The sequence below is a fragment of the Drosophila subpulchrella genome, chromosome 2L (assembly GCF_014743375.2).
Source record: "Drosophila subpulchrella strain 33 F10 #4 breed RU33 chromosome 2L, RU_Dsub_v1.1 Primary Assembly, whole genome shotgun sequence".
NCBI classification, from domain to species: Eukaryota; Metazoa; Arthropoda; class Insecta; order Diptera; family Drosophilidae; genus Drosophila; species Drosophila subpulchrella.
Window position 1 is genome coordinate 6389364 of NC_050610.1, and position 12088 is coordinate 6401451.

Consider the following 12088-nt stretch of genomic DNA (forward strand, 5'->3'; position numbering starts at 1 on the left):
CCAATTTAAAAACAAATTGTATACGTTTTAGAAAAGGTTACCGAATACCAAATGTAATCATTAATCAAAAAATCACAAATTTTTAAGGTTTTGAAATCAGTAAGAAAAGTGAGATAGATCGACTTAATTATTTTGTATTGAATATTTTTGATACTTTTAAAGGTGATTTTGTAAAATAAAATGAGTTTCACAGTAATAATAAGTTTGAGTTTCAAATTCGTATTGTTTTTATATGTTTTTTTAGTTTTCATAATAATAAGATTATTTCCTTTTTAAGGGTGTCTTAAAGTATGCAACCATATATTTTCAAGCCAAAATACTTCTGAACACTTTTAAAGGTGTTTTTAAAGGGGATTTATAAAATAAAATGCGTTACCCAGTAATAAAAGATATACGTTGCTTGCTTTTGTTCATAGTTTATTTTTTAAGTGTCTAATAGTATGCAACAATATATTTTCAAGCCGGAATACTTTTCAGCACTTGAATCAGTGTTTCTAAAGGCGATTTTATAAAATACAATGCGGGGAACGTTGCTATTTTTTTTTTTAGCTTGTATTGTATAAATTAATTTTCTTTTACGCAAAAAAAGGAAATGTTTTTTTAAGTGTCTAATAGTATGCAACAATATATTTCCAAGCCGGAATACTTTTAAACTCTTCTATAAGTGATTTAAAAGCCCTAGTCACGCCCACATCAATTTCATTCGTTGGATTCCTTTGTTTCTGGCCAATCTAACCACCTGTCGCTCATCTGGGCGTAATTGTGCCACATCTTCTCCCACAAAAAGATCCATTCCCACACTTAAATGGAGGTTCCACTGGCGCCGACTTGAAATGCGTCACAGTTGCACTTGCCTGTTTATTATGAGGCCACTCGAGTCCGAGGGTTGGATGTTGATGCCGAGACGTCTGAGCGACTGGTTGGGGGAGTGGGTGGGGGTGGCAGGATGGTTGATTGGGGGTGGTGGCACTGCAGATCCTTGAGCCTGCCACTCGGGATACTTAGTCGCCTTTGACGCCTTTGGCCCTGCTCCCCTGAATTTAATTTATTGTTTTCGTTTGTTGCCACTGTTTGTATTTCCCCCCCGCTCAAGTGTCACAGTCGTTTTTATTGCAAGTAAATTTTAATTTTTCCTCTGCTCCCATGTATTTGCGCTAATTTAATTTCTTGTGTAATTTTATTTTTATGTAGTCAACGGGGGTGGGCGACTTCTGCTGCCTTGAAAATGAGACTCCCCAGCCCACTTTGCCATTGTGTTTGCCTTGAGGCAAACTTTGTCAACAATTTCGCGTACAACATTGAAAATTTTCGCTGTTGTTGCGAAAAAAGACAGGGCGAGAAAGAGACAGCGAGAGCTAGTGCTGTATAGCTCTGAAAAAAAGCAGCATCTCATCATTATGAGCCCGGGGAAAGTGGGCGAGGCCAGGGGGCGAGGGCGTGGCACTTCTCGCTGCGAGTAACGAATTTTGTCTCTGGCGACAAACATGTAGCCCATCGCCATCGCCTTCGCCATCCTTCGTCCTGTGAGTGGGCACTCAGGACTTGCCTTTTGCGCCCTAAGGTCAAGCGTCTTTTTGTCATCTTCCATTGGGCCCAGTTCGCGCAAATAAATACAATTGAAAAGAACGGAATGGAATGAAATGAAATAGCAGGGACACTCGTCCACTTAACGTAATCCAAAGGACCGCCTTTTGGATGGCGCCAATTGTCTCTCACCTGTTATGGTTCAATGGGCCAAGTCGAAGGGGTTCCGCGGAAAGCCTCTTATGCCTCTTATACCACTTTTAGTGGGCGCCCCTATGTCTGAATGCCTTTGAAATGCCACTGATTTAGACGCTGATTATCCATAAGTGGAAGTCGCTATATATATTTTTAGGAGAAAATTGTTTTTCAGCTCTTTGATGTCGCTTGAACTTTTTGAATAAGTCTTTAATGAATCTTGAATTTTCTTAAATCACGGGCTGCCATGCAACATTAATTTGGTGTGATGAACCTAACCTCTAAGATAATAGCATCGCCCACGTAGCGAGCAGAACGGTCGAAAATAGTTCGTTACAACATAATTAAAACATTATAGCAACAAAAGACTGCTTTGTATTTTTTTTAAATATATACTGTTTTATTAAATGATGAAGAAAGTAATGGAGGTCCCATGACGAAATTTGTATGGTTCAACAAAGATTATATATAGAACATTATAATACTATTTTTTTTTATAAATATTAAAAATGTAAATTTGCAGAAATCCGCGATTAAATTTGTTTTTAATTTGGATTATATTTGGCACAGAAAACATTATGAATTCAAATTTTGTCTAAAAGCTTGGCAAAAATTATAATTTATTTTATTTAATAATAAATTTCTAAAGCATCACTATTTATTTGCCTCTGTCAAATAAAATTTTGAACCTATACAAATTGTGTAAAATCACGGTTAAAGTCAGAAATCGTTTTGAGACCATAAAGTAATGCGTTTCACTGATAGGTAAAGTTAATACTCGTAGGTTTCCTTATTACAGTTTTATACAATTCCAAACCATTTTCACCCGAATCTGATTAACATTTCCTCTTTTTTACCATAATGGGCCAAACTTTTCTAAGAAGCTCTTAGAAAACATTTTCTGTTTTCGTTCAAAGGAATTCCCTTTAAAGTACTATTAATAAAACAAAAGGTTTAGCTGGAAATGTTTTTTATATACAACGAATGTTTTTTCAAAGTTTTCATTAATATTATGCGTTTCCCAGCAATAGAAGCTATGAGTTCTTACAATTTTTGTTTCTTTGCGTGGTACGAGTTTAATTAGCTTCCTTGAATTGAAAAACAAAGGTTGCGATTTAGCCCGGCTTACAAAAGGTCAGTTATGAATGGGAAATTTTGTAAAAATACGCGTGAAGCTTACTGATTTCAACTGCAAATGCGTCATCGGATCACGTCCCTGCTGAAAAGCAACTCAATTAAAGCTCCCCAACAGGTACACACAATTGGCAACTGGAATTGTAAAGAGGACGTGAAGAGGACTTCTGGATTTTGTGGCTAATTCCGATTATCAGAAGTCAGCTCGAACGAAAATCACTCGACACACGCGCTTGTCACACGCAGGAAAAAGGAAAAATCAAGGCGGGGTCACGCCAGCTGGGGGCGTGGTCTTATAAATTGTCGTTCCTTAAAGACGGTCCCTGACACAAACAGGCAGCCAGCTCAAAAAGTTTTTGAATGTGTGTGTGGATGGGTGTTTTTGTGTGTGTGCGGCTTGTGGGGCAAACAAAAAGTGTAGCACACATTTTAGCGCCAAACGGAAATGCTTGAGCAACAACAACAGGAAAAAGTAGAAAAATGTCAACAACAAACAAATGGCTGGCATGTCGACTTAGACAGCTTCAATAAAGAAAACACAAATGTTAGCCCTTTTATAGTTGCTTCCGTTGTTTTTGTAGTTCTGTATGTCAAGCGTTCTGCTTTCTAACATTGCCTTTTTATTCGCGTTGTTTAACTTTTTGGCATTTTTACGCTTACTTTTTTATGTCTATGTATGCATATAAAGCAATTAAAAAAAAACTTATTATTTTTTGTTATGTCAATGTTATTTGCCAGGGATTTTGCAAATCCAAATACCAAGCATACCAAAACGTAGACTATAGATAAATTATTATCAAAAATATTTCTTTCATTTTGAATATAAAAAATTGAAATTGAATAAAATGATAAAACTAAAAATATGAATTGTAGACTCATTGCTAACTTCTATAAAATATTAATAAATTAATATAAATTATTAATAAAAATATAATATTAATTATAAATCCGCTTAAATAAATTGTTTTTAAATATTTGTTTTTGCTTTCTAGGAGTGTATAGTTGATTTCTATTGCCATTTTGGAGCTGGATATCTTTTCTAGCTTAAAACTTTTCCCCCGAATTCGGTTGATGGTTCGACAAGTGCTCTTTTCTTTGCAGTCCTTGGGTGGTCCTTTTGCATAAATATGTTCATATTTAGGGTTTTTATTTTTCCTCCTCTTTGTTGGCTTGGCATTTTGTTGCCATGTAAATAACGGTCAGCAGCTGCAGAAACAAGAACAAAAATGCCAAGAAAACCGGATGTTTATGGACCGCCATTTTGGCCACTGGTCGCCATTTCATGCAGTTTCTCGTGTGCCAACGCAGCGAGGAAGCACTCACCATGGAAGTGGTATCTCCTGGGTTGGCCGTGGCCCCAACCCCATCCCCATCCCCATCCTCCAGATGCTGCACAGTGATTTAGTGCTTATGGCAAGTTTATAAATTAAATTTAATGAAGCAGCAAGTCGAACTTTTCGCCATTGTCCCGTGCCCAAAGAACAGAGAACACAGCACCATAGCACCGCAGCCCACACACTCACTTTCACACACAGGCGAACGTATTGATTATGCGAGGGAAAATTTGATTTAGTTCCTGGCGGTAATGGGAAGTTGGCCCAGTTGGCCTTGCTCTTGGGCCCCACCCTTTTTTGTCTATCTGGGAAATGGATCAAATTACGCATTTAAGCCTTGACTAACAAATGTCGCCAGCTCTAATTGGCTCTCAAATCGAGAGGAATTGTCTCGAGCCCACAGGCAGCAATTTGTTCACAGGGTCTTTTGGGTAGCAATCTGTGCGCAGAATGACACATACCCATCAATTTTCAACGAAAATGTAATTATCGGCTTGGAGCAGCAGTGCCTTTTTCTCCTTTAAACTGTGTAGTAGGCATCCGCATCCACATCCACATCCACATCCACATCCAATCCACGACAACAATAACAATGAAGCAGGCAGGCTTATGCAACATAATCCTAGTTTATGACAGTTAGGGGTCCTCGCTTTGTGGATATGTGTGTGTGTAGTAGTTCTGGTGTACTGGTGTGCGTTGGTGTGAGTTCCTAACGTCCTTTGCAACCAGCAGCTGCTCAACAAACCGTAGCTTTGTAAATACATACACACGGCCTCACCATTAAGATATGCCACACCCCACATCCGCCCAAGAGTATAGATATAGATGGTAGAATACAGTGGTTTAAGCTTCGAAACACCGTTTAAACGGCGTTTCCGGTTGAACTGGTTTTGTTAACAACATTATTAACTAAGGAAAAGGGTTAAACTATGTGAAATATCATTAAAACCTATAGATAAAAATGGGGATAATTTATAAAATAAATTAGATAATCATTTTGCCTTTACTTAGCTTCTAATTTATATGTATTTTTATTAAATTAGTGTTGTATATATTTTCAATGACATTATTTAGTTATAATAACCAAGAAAAAACGTTAAACTAAGTAAAATGTATTAAAATCCTCTGAATCAAATAATTTATAAAAGAAATTTGATAATTATTTTGCATTAAATTGGCTTCCAATTATTATATATTTTTATTCATTTAGTTTATGTATATATATATAATATTGTGAAGTTATATATTATATATATATTACTTAAACAAAAAAAGCGTTAAACTAAGTGAAATATATTAAAAACCTCTAGACTAAATTGACGGTAAATTATAAAATAAATTCGAAAACTATTTTCCATTAATTTAGGTCATAGTTTTTTGTACTTTTAATCAATTAGCCTTACATATATTTTTAGTAATAGTATTTGTTCCTATTATCCACGAAAAATTTGAAATTGCACGGTGTATAATAAACAAAAGCCCTTTAAAATATACTGTTATATTATAATAACAACATTTTTCCATTTCTTCAGTATTTGAATTATTTTGTAATGATTTAATATTTGCTTATACCTCCTCCTTTCGTATAGTCCAATTTTTGTACTATCCCAGCACAATGTGCCCCGTCGACTGATGCCTACATTGTTTATTTCGAAATTCCTATAGCTTTGACAAGTGTCAGAAGCACAAAAGGCGCGCCTTCGATGGATGTATGGATATCCGAAGACATATGTATAGGCATGCGACCCCAGATCGTATCAGAGATTGCGAATGCGACCCCGACCTGCCCTGTCCTCCGCCCACTCCCACCTCCTGCACATCCTTTTAGGACTTCTTTGAGCCGTGCCGCAAAGTGTGTTCCCTGGATGTTGCACAAAGGTGTGGGCTGGTTTTTCTGAGTGAGAGTGTATTTGAACACTCTCAATCGCACTCACAATTAGACTATAAATATTTGCCAATTGTTTGGGAAGGCAGATGGAGGGGTACTTCTCATTTTTGGGGGCACTGCCAGCAAAAGTTTTCCTCCGCGACAAATTCCAAGGTTGTGAACCGAAGGCAAAAGTTTCTCTGCAGAGGGCAATCTGCAAATATGCGGGTCGCACACAAATTCATGGCATACATTTTGGCGCCGACAAGCCGTTGACAGTTTTCGCCATTCGCCTTGAAAGGACATGGAAAAGCCCCAGAATAACTGGCGCTTCTCGCAGTCCATTTGCATGTTTTTAAGGCGACTTGTCGATTTTCCGGCAAATGCAATCGGATAGGATGACACATGTTCCCATCTCAATCTTCAGATATGCAACACATTGGCTGCAGCATTTATGGCCCGATAAAGGCGACAATCGCAAACATAAATTCGTATTTACGGGGTAGCCACATGGCCATCATTTAAGCCGAAAATTGAAATGAATTTTTCGACCATCAGCTGCAGAACTTAAAGGATGGTCGTTGACAATTGGGCGGCATCCGCTTTAAGTCATGGCCAACATTTCGCACGGCCTGCAATGTCAATAACCCCCGCCAGCCTGATTCTATTTGGGCTGGTAATTGCTCTATTTTCCTCGTCACCACCAAATTGCTTCTTCTTAATTATTTATAACATAAATTCGGAATTTCGGGGCGAAAGAGGCGACAGCTGCTGTATCTGGACCCACAACAGCAGCAGTTGCAGCCCCAATGCGATTTTACAGTAGGGTTAACAATTTTAATTGCAGCCCAACCTACTCGCATCCAGGGCTCAGAGACATCGTCGTCGTCTAACAAACTGCCAAATAGGCCGAGCAGCTGACTCGACTCACACAATATGTCAGATGAGAAGGGCCGATGGGAGGTGGTTGGTCGACCAGGGGGCGTTACCACATGGCTGGTGGTCTGCCTGAAAGTCTCGAGATGCAGCCATCTGTCGGTAGTTAGTGCAGCACAATGACTTTCAATAGATGAACTTAGATATATCATGTTTGTTGGCATTGCATCAGATGTCTCAAGGGGGTCACTTGTCCTAAGAGACTATTTATCACACACTAATTGTATTCCATGTAATCCTTCCCTTTTCATGAATACGGAAGTGAATATATGTGGTTGGTTTTTAGGTGACAGCAATATGAATGGCTAAATGTAATCAATAGGGAACTCAATACTTAAGGATTTAGTTCATCTTTTTATTTATATAAAGGTTCATGAATCACTAAGATAAATAAAAGGCATACATCTTGTGCTCATGACATAATATTTGATTTTTACCCTTTTTATAACGTTTAAGACTTCGATTTCCTGTTCCTTAAGCTCGAAAAGTTACATGTCTCTTTAAATTTCCGGGACGGTAGACAAGCTACGTCAGAGTCGAAGAGAACATGTCCTCCTAGGGCTATGGCCACATTGTGCTGCCATTTCCTGGCGGCTACCTTTGTCTTTTAATTTCTTGCTGCCACTGAAATAAATTCCGCAAAAAAAAAGAAAGTTTTTCTTTTTTAGCTGACAGTAAATTTCTTGTGCTAAATTTTCACTCAACTGTCAGGAATGGATGCTCCTTCGTCCTCATCTCACCGCTTTTCCTCTATCTTCCTCTGGGAAACTTTCTTTGTAGCTGGCCAGCAGGGTAGAAAAAACGATTCCACCTGTCCCACTTTCGCCCCCAAACCAACCATCATCTGAACATTTCGCTTTAATTGCGGTCAACGTGGTGCGTTTTTGTCCCGCTTCTAAGCGGCCAGTGGAGGAATTCAAAATAATAAAAACCAAAACCGCAGTTTGCCAGAGAGAACTCGACTGCCGCACGAGCAGCGTTGCATACTTTTAGGTGCATCACGTGCAACGGGGCGTATACTTTTGCCATGAGATTCACACACAGCCAAATAAACAAGCCGTTCGCTTTAAATTTGCAAAAATATTATGATTCTGAAATCTGGAGTATTTTTATAAAATATTTTTGAGCCCTATTGTTATTACTTCTGTATTTATTTCAATCTTTCAGTCATTTAAACTAGTTTTGTATGATTTAAAAATGATTTAAATACTTAGACTAGCATATGAACTTATAGTTCTAGCTGTCAATATTTCGACAAATTTTAATACTTTTAAAGTTTTGTAGTTTATAGAACTGAATTCCCAAATTCTTTTTACCCTTTATTATTTTTAATTTATTTTTTGAATTTATAAATTTGTACTTAAACTCTGAGTGTATGGCAGATATCTTTTCATTGGGGTTTTCCTTGTTTTCATGGTCTAGTTTGACGTTATTCAGAATGTTGTTATTGTTGTTTCCCCGGACCCTTTCGCTTGGCTCGTACTCGTATTCATATTGATTCGCAGCGAACGCATTTGCTGCATTTGTCGGCCCGTGTTCATCCGCCTGTCGTTTCAGTCCAATATTTTTGTCTGTTTTTACCTCTTTCCAGTTTCTGTCATGCATTTGTTTCGTTTGTGGTTTTTGCACTGCTTGCATCCACGGCCTTCTACAGTGGGTTTCGATTTCTTTTAATAATATATATAATATCTGCTACACGTTTTTTCGAAAGCCTTTAAATAAATTAGCAATGCTTCCGACAATGCGGGGCAAATGATTTTCGATTTAATAAGCCGACTTTACATTCATAACATTTAAGGATGATTGCAAAGGATAAAGAGAAAGATCCTCTGAAGTAAAAAATTGAATATAAAAATCAAATTAGAGAGACTCTTTTTAATTTTCTTTTGAAATTGTTTATCTTAAGTTAAAAAAAAACAATAAATTAATGCAGAAAAAGCAATAATGGGTGCATACATCATATTCACCATAATCTGAATTTGGTCCTTAATTTCTTAATGGCGTACCTTATAAAACAAATTATGCGTCTTACTGCCGGATGCCCGCATTATCGTAGCTATAAATTAAAAAAGGACCATCCACGTTACCGCTTAATTGAACTAAAAGTTGATTGCTGATATTAAGCTGCCGTCGTTGTTTGGCCTTTTTTCCCCTTGTTTTTTGCATTTTCTGGATGCTGCTGATGCGACCACACATTTATGTGATTTATGGCAGTCGGCAGCAGAAAAGAGCCGAAGGGTGACCTGCATGCCATATTTGTGTTTTTCACCCATTTATGCCATTCAACCATATTGCCATATTGCAGGGGCAGCGCTGCATGATTTTTCAAGAATGTCAACCACGAACAGCTGATTTACGATAAGTGGAAGTTAATGTGTTCACAGTTCACTAGGAAAATGCTGAAAGGGCTATGAAAGGTTGACCCTTAACCATGTACTGTTTATAAGAGGGCAACTCGGGGCTTATGGAAAAATATTTCATTAAATTGGTAGTTCAATTAATTAATATGTTTTTAATCAGTTACTTTCATAAGCGGGAAGAAAGAGTACTTACAAATTGTATATTCTGAGCGATAGTATCGAAAATCTTTAACAATGCTTTTTTTATTCCAATGGTTCTATAAACCTTGAATTAAAACCGTAGTGAGATACACAGCACACCTACAGTGATTGCAAAAATTCATCTGACAGGGAAATCGCTGTAAAGCAATTGTTGCCAACCACCCGCGGCTTTTGTGCCAAAGGCCTTTGTTGACCGGACCCCTTTCAATTACTACGATTTCTCAATTGTGTGCCAGCCCGTTTGCAACTAACAAGGTTTTGATGTGTTAATTAAAAAAACAGCTTGTTTGTGTTGATTAAACTAAGTAAATGTGTTTGAATAAGGCGGTTATTTCATATGTACTGGTGAAATAGACATTACCGTGTTTGCTTTAAAGCCGAACATATTTAAAGCCACAATTAATAGTTGCGAATAAAATTATTTATTGGCGTAAATGTGGGTTGTTACCTTTGGCAAGGCCCCTCGTAAATTTCCGTTTGTTGTGCTTTCACAAGATTAATTTCTTTTGAAGGCTTCTGGGTAAAAATCCTTGAAATTATGTAGATGGCGGCTTCGGATGAAAATGATGTAAAATGCAAGCCGTGGAAAAATATATTGCCATCGTTCGCTGGGGCAAAACAATAAATAAAAGGGGACCGTGCAGAAGCCCCCAGACGGGAAAAGTTTATAAAAAAATGAAAGCGGAAAAATGCTCTTTAAAAACCTGCACAGACAAGTTGGACCACGCCCTCAATTAGGGCCAGGATGTACCTGGCCAGAAAATGTTATCACAGTGTTTTGACAACTTCCTCGACACTTTTTGCATCTCACCTGATTGTCGCTGGCGGAAATAAATTCTCATTTTCCTAGCCCCTCTGTCAGCCACAAATGTGTCGTTGGATCTTCGGTTTTCCCTCTCGAAGCCGTTTGTCAAACTTTTCTTTTGCTGCGCCAGCAATACTTGTGCTTTCCCCAGCATGCTCATTCACTTTTTCTCTCTGATTTATGGCAGCTATGACTTTTTTCGGCTTTTGGCCAAACTATTTTGTATATATGCCATAAACAAGATTCCAATGGTGGGCCATTTGTTATCGTTGAAGGAAACCAAACTTAATGTTGTCTTAAAGACTGGTTGGCTTTTGTTTGCAAATACTTTGCTGGCGAATATTTATTTGCAGACATTCCACACAAGATAAATGCTATTTAATGGTTCTTATCTTATTAGTTTAAACTTAATTAGGGGTTATTGCTTGAAAGTCCACTGAATTTATGAAACAATCTTCTGCCCACCAATCTCAGCACTATTTAATATCTATTAATTCTTGTTTATTTATTTGCAAGGTCACGTTGATCATAAAATGTTTGCATATCTAAAGCTGCAAATTGCATAAATATTAAATGAGCTAATCGCAATTTAACAAGCTCTATTGTATCACAAACAAAGTTCAGAAAGGATGTATACACTACATAGACTTAGGCACGTTAGTAAACATCCGCAATTAACATCCGCCTGCCAGTGCAGTCCGTACTTTAGCTCATTAAAAGCATGCACAGGTGGCAGGCCATTCATTAAACTTGGCCCCCCTATAATTTCACGTAAGCAAATATTTTTGCAAAATCCCAAATGGTAGAAAGAGGCGATGGTGGTTTCAGCATAGCCGTTGATTACATTCCCTTCCCGGTCCTTCGACAGGCTATTATGTTGCAACATTGCCTGCTGCGCAACACTTCCTGTTTACCCAGACACACACACGTCACCCCACTTGCCATTCCAAATCCCCTTCACAAGTCCACCTCCATGGAAGCCTTGTATCCTCGTTTTCCACCAACGCAAAAACATACATTAGCCTGGCAAGGTTTCCATTTTCAATACAAAAGCCAAACTATTCACTCAGAAAAAAGTTAACTTAATAAGTTATTTCCAGAAAATTGGAAAACCCATTTATTTCTGTTTAACCATTACAAATACGATAATATTTACGCAGCAAAAGCATTTTCTTAGAAATCCATTTAAAAGCATAAGTAGCTTTTAAAGGATTTTTAATGCAAATGCGATTCCTCTTTACTCATTATGTTGTTGAGTAAAATCTATAAAATTCATAAAGTCCTTGATTTATGGTTTACCATTATTCAGTTTATGCAATACAGCTCTTTCTCGGAACTCTTGTGTTCAATGATTATTAAAAAAATTATTTTTGTTTTTAAATGGAACCGAAATGCTTTTATCAACACTTTTTTATGGCTGTTTTAAAAATGATACGTTTCCTTAAATTATAGTTTCAAATTATACTTCAATTATATTATCATAATAATTTCTTAGTGTGGTTTCATGTATTTAATGTACAGGGGCATGTACACACTAGTTTATATGAGAGGGACAGAAGACAGTTAAATGGCCCGATAAGCAGAGCTGTGATTTATATTTTGAATTTCTGTTGCTTTCATTATGCATTCATACCATATGCGTGTGTGATGATAACATTATGTATGCTATTGATCGAGTGCTTAAGTTATGGCATATTAAATTCGCCATGCTCCTGTCATGGTCAGATCCTAG